Raw genomic sequence first — 6,035 nt, forward strand, 5'->3', positions numbered from 1 at the left:
TAATCTGCTCAGCGTATCAGACGACAACAATTATCTTAACTAATTTCCTGTCATTTTGTCACTTTCATATTGGCAATGATGACTTATGACGTCTGATACATCCAAATATCGAGACATTACTACAGTTTACACAACTTAAAGGGATATAAGTGCTAGGTTATCTAAGGTCCAGAAACAAAATATGATCCAAACAACTGTGGTTATCCGGAGTTAGGATCGTGCTTATTTTCAAAGCGTTTCTGTTTTTATGATCAATAGATTGTATACATAAAGTCAATATTTATTTAAAATTAGAAATTCAAACGTTCGATTAGGATTTAAAATTCTTTAATGTGGGGTAACCGACAAACTATCTGGGCATCCGCTCGTGCCTGAAATATTGTATGGACGGACATACGGGGGTCTTCCTCTGCCGTTAGGCCTGGAAAGTCACCGTATGATCTTAATTGTGCCAACGTAACCAAAACCAAATACATGTTTTTACACAAAAAATACTTAGAAAGCCAATTCTCTGTTAATTCTATGACATAGATTTGCTGTTCTACACTGAAAACGTGCACTTAATTTGTTGTGTCGTTCTTTTTTTTTCAGTCTTTAGTTTGATGTGAATTACAGTGTAGCAACCCGCACGGTTTGTCAAAGAACTAGTGTAGCGTATAATTTAACATCATATTAGTAGCCCTTAATTAAAAACGAACACAGAAAGCACTTATCTAGAAGTAGACATTTTGCGACATTATTATATATTGAAAATAAATAATCACTCTTTTCCAGGTCTTATAAGAGGACAATTCTCTGTATCGCACTTGTTTATGACAAACACGAAGTCGTTTGATAGTTTTTTTTACCAGCAACAGTCGAAAGTTGAATAATAATATTATCATTAATTAAGCGATTTCATATTGGCCTAGTTATTTGTCCTCGTGAGGTCGTACCAATATGATACTGCTTAATGTGATATTAGCAAAACTGGACTTGAAGGACGTGAAGAGGTAGGGAGTGGACAATGTGTTCCGAACGACTACGTTAATTTGTGATTGGGCTAACGGAAATGAGAACATACAAGTGATTGGCATCATAGTATTTGTACCCGTGTCATAAAATGTCTTGGATGTCTCTAAATTGCTTTTTTGTACTTTTAGCATGTGTAAAAAAAAAATGTTGAGTTCTGCTCAATCCGGGGCTAGAGGGCGTGGACGGTAGCATGCATTTTCACTACCGTCCATGAACAGGCTCAATCAAACCGAGCCTGCAACATTTTCGTTTCTGTCGTGTTGAGCGACCTGTGAAGTTTTCACTTTTCTCTATTTTATGGAATCAAGAATACACAAAAAAGAATAATGCAGTTTCACCAGGTACATTCAGTCATGTGATCATCATACTAACAAGGGCACAGCAGCGTATGGTGTTAGGTAGTGGGCCCGTAAGAATAATCGCCAAATCAAAAAAGCTTCCGGTGTAACAGTTCCCGATAATTTTACATAATGTTGCGGTTTTATTTTCTGGCGTTTCAAACGCTCTCTCGAGTAATGCCCCTAAGGTTAAATACCGTGTACTGTAAAGACACAGGCTAGAATGTAACATAGGCGGGTTGCGATCATTGTAAATTCTATAATTTGACATGAAATAGTATTATTCAATATCCGTGTACCGTATGATTTGTTTTTTTTTTCACTTCAAATGATACCAAAGTATAGCATATAAAAAGAGTTCCAGAAAACCAGTGAAAATATAGAAAATATGTCTCACCGCAGTGAAAATATAGAAAAAAATTCTCTGTGCAGTGAAAAATAATACAACGAAAATAGGCATTATATATTTCATCAATATTTTTCAGCTTTTTCACAAGAAAGTATATAGATCTAATAAAAATATCGAATGGCGTCTGTAAATGATACAAACTATATCAAATTTATACTTTTTGACTAAACACTGCATATACCTCACTTATCATTACAACTTTGTTACGCGTGAAGAAGTATATGTGTATTTCTTGAAAATTGATATAAAAACGTTGATAATGTGACATTGTCCGTTCGAGTGGCGTGTTTAAAGCAATTAAGATTGGATATAATACTGAATTATTTGCTATCTTATGCCTAATATACAATTGTAGGCTATTTATACAATAATTTATGCAATATTCATGCGATATGCATTGATATTTGATATCTAATATTATTAATATTGTCGTTTTTATTACTGTTATTATTATTATGTACAACGCCATTGAATATGTCACTGTATAGAAATTGGCGTTTAATCAAATTATTCAGTTTCAGTTTTAGTAAATACATCGTGTATAATAGAAATATAACAGGCATTGTGTACATAAGATATAAAGATTTAGATAAGAAATGAGGAAAAAACACCAACATAACGATAACATCTTCTCAATGATACCAGTCTAAAAAGGAATCTACTTTATACATGATTCATTTTCAAACTTAATATAGTAACTAGATTAAGTACGTGAGGAAGCCATCCAGCTGGCTTGCGGAAGGTCGGTGGTTCTACCCAGGTGCCCGCTCGTGATGAAATTGTGCACGGAGGGGCACCTGGGGTCTTCCTCCACCATTAAAGCTGGAAAGTCGCCATATGACCTAAAATTGTGTCGGTGCGACGTTAAACCCAACAAAATAAATAAATAAAGATTAAGTACGTTACATGTACTGCAGGTTTATCTGATATACATACTAGGCAATACAAATATTAACATGTTTCAAAACAGATATTTACCAATTAAGTATCACTGCAAACAAAATATATCTATATACAATTTGAGATGAAAATTAACTCCATTATGTTTTCATGCAAAATACAAAACTAGTACTCATAATAATATTCGAATATAAAAACCGGACTATATTGTCAGTATTGATTATGCCCCATGCAAATCAAAAATTCATTATAACCATGATCTATAAGATCACTCAAGTGTTATGAAATCATATCTCCTCCAATTTTTATTCTGAAGGATGTAAGATACTACAGGGTCAAAGAAGTACGTAGGGTTAAAGCGTCAACAGGAAATCTGTCAGAAAGAGAGGTTGAAAAGTTGTGAGGTTGAAAAACGCATAAAAATGCTAAGTACTATCACTAACTGTAATAAATTTAGATTGATTACAAACTTGCAATATCTTACTTTTATTGTGTATATTGTTCCCATTTTATAATCATTTGTATTTTATTCAATGTTCAAATGAAGACATTCGACTTGGACCCTCTCAAACATGAGGATATTGATAAGTACACGGAAAACATTGTAAATAAGATTATTGAGAATGCCAAAATATGTACCCCGAACAGAAAAGTACTGATCAGAGAGGGTGAACCGTCTTGGTTCACGAATGAAATCAGATTACTAATTAGGAAACGTAAACGTTACTACAGAAAGGCAAGACAAAGAAACACTCCGTATCACTGGGAAAAATTTCGAAACCTCCGCAATCTTACAGTTAACAAAATCCGTGTTGCAAAGAGTCAACAGTTGGATCTTCTTTCTAAAAAGTTAAAATCAGAATCTCAAACCAACAAAACTTGGTGGTCTTGTTTGAAATCTTTCATAAAACCATATTCATCCTCCTCTATTCCTCCCTTGTCATATGATGATAAAATTATTGAAGATATGCCTGGTAAAGCCAACTTGTTCAATTACTTTTTTGTTGGTCAAACACGTATAGATGAGAACTCAGCACCCCCGCTGCCACACCCGCAAGCTGTTGATCACGACCTCCTTGTTAGTATTGCTATTTCCCCAGATGAAGTAATATCTGTTTTACAATCTCTTCAACTAGGTAAAGCTGTAGGCCCCGATAGTATAAATAATCGTATCCTTCGTGAGCTTTCTCTAGAACTATCCGGCCCCTTGTGTGACCTCTTTAATTACTCATTGCGTATTTCTACAGTTCCAAACAGTTGGAAAAACGCTAATGTTACACCTATTTTTAAGTCTGGAGACCCCTCTCTTGTAAATAACTACCGTCCTATTTCTCTCATAAGTACTGCCAATAAAGTGTTTGAAAAAACTGTGTTCAAACATACTTTCAATTTTCTTCATGAACATAAAATCCTCTCTCCCCTGCAGTCTGGTTTTGTTCCGGGTGACTGTACAGTAAACCAAATTACATATATCCACAATTTATTTTCACAAGCTATTGATTCTGGTAAAGAGATAAGGGCTATATTTTGTGACATAAGTAAGGCATTCGACCGTGTTTGGAACAAGGGTCTCATTTATAAACTTAAGTCAGTTGGAATCTCTGGGTCCTTATTATCCTGGTATTCCTCATATCTGCATAATAGGAAACAAAGTGTTATACTTCCTGGCTGTAAATCATCTCAAAAAATAATTACTGCAGGGGTTCCCCAAGGATCAATCCTTGGCCCCTTTTATTTTTAATCTACATCAATGACATAGTCCTAGATATTCAAGCTCATATAAGGTTATTTGCAGATGATACGAGCCTTTCAATTGTAGTAAAAAATCCAAATACTGCTTCTGCTATCTTAAATTCAGATCTTAATAAAATTTCAAACTGGGCATCAAGGTGGCTAGTGAACTTTAACCCTTCTAAAACTGAGTCGTTATTGATATCCCGCAAACAAAATAGAGTCTATCATCCTCCACTATTAATGCAGGGTCAGCAAATAAACGAAGTCCATAATCATAAACATTTAGGTATTTTTCTATCAAATGATCTTAGGTGGACTACACAAATTGAGTACATAACAAAGAAAGCCTGGCTGTGAATAAATGTCATGAAAAAGTTAAAATTTCAGCTAGACAGAAATTCTCTTGAGGTAATCTACAAATCATTCATTAGACCTATTCTTGAATATGGTGACGTACTTTTTGACAATTGCACTCAAAATGAAAAACAGGAACTTGAAAAATTTCAGCATGAAACAGCAAGAATAGTAACTGGAACAACGAAACTCGTTTCTATTGACAAACTTTTATCTGAAGTTGGCTGGGAAACCCTTGCTAACAGAAGGAAAAAACATAAGTTAGTACTGTTTTATAAAATGAAAAATAACCTCACACCGTCCTATCTTTCAGACCTTGTTCCAACTAATGTAGGAAGAGACCACAGATACCCTCTTAGAAATGCTGAAAATATTCAGACTATATTCACATATACTGCATTTTATTACAATTCCTTCCTTCCATCAGTCATACGGGAACTCAACGCTCTTTCAGACGAAATATGTAATGCTTGTTCTCTAGCGTCCTTTAAGCGTATGTTAAATAATGACATTCCTCCTGTTCCAAAGTACTTTCTGACGGGAGTAAGAAAATCTCAAATACTTCATACAAGGCTACGTACGCAATGCAGCTCTCTATCTTCTGAGCTCTATGCTAAAACATTATTGAGTCTCCAAATTGTGACTGCGGGGATGTAGAAACGCCTTATCACTATTTTTTCATATGCCCGAGGTATTCTCACTTAAGAATACAATTGTTCAATATCATATCCCAGTTTTGTACTCCAACATAAAATGTTATCTTACAAGGTAATCCTGCCCTATCAGATGATTCCAACGTAGAAATATTTACTGCTGTTCAGTGTTACATTTTTAAATCCAAACGATTTTGATCTACAAGAAGTAAACATATCAGAAATAGCTTACATGAAAAATAGCATATCAAACCCTTTTAACTGTGTTAGGTGATAGTAACTCTATCATGTAACTGCCTCTAGTTTTGTTGTCAATTTCTTACTATTTCTGTTCCTTTTTCTTTCTTTTTTTATACCAGTATCTCCTAGTATGGATAACTTTATAAATAGTTACTTTACACCTGTGTAATATTCTTTAGTAAACGTTTGTAATTTTTTCCATGCATTTGAAGGTTTCTAATTGCCATGAACTATATATGCACATTGTTGTAAAAGGGAGAGGACAACCTTAAGCTTATAAAGCTTCCTGTCCAATCCTTTATTGTATATTTGTAATCATGTTGTAAAAATATTGGAAAATAAAATATGTTTAAACCAAATGAAGACATCACAAACTTGTTTAAAACTTATTTT

Source organism: Mercenaria mercenaria, chromosome 6, assembly GCF_021730395.1.
Source record: "Mercenaria mercenaria strain notata chromosome 6, MADL_Memer_1, whole genome shotgun sequence".
In the NCBI taxonomy this organism is placed as follows: domain Eukaryota; kingdom Metazoa; phylum Mollusca; class Bivalvia; order Venerida; family Veneridae; genus Mercenaria; species Mercenaria mercenaria.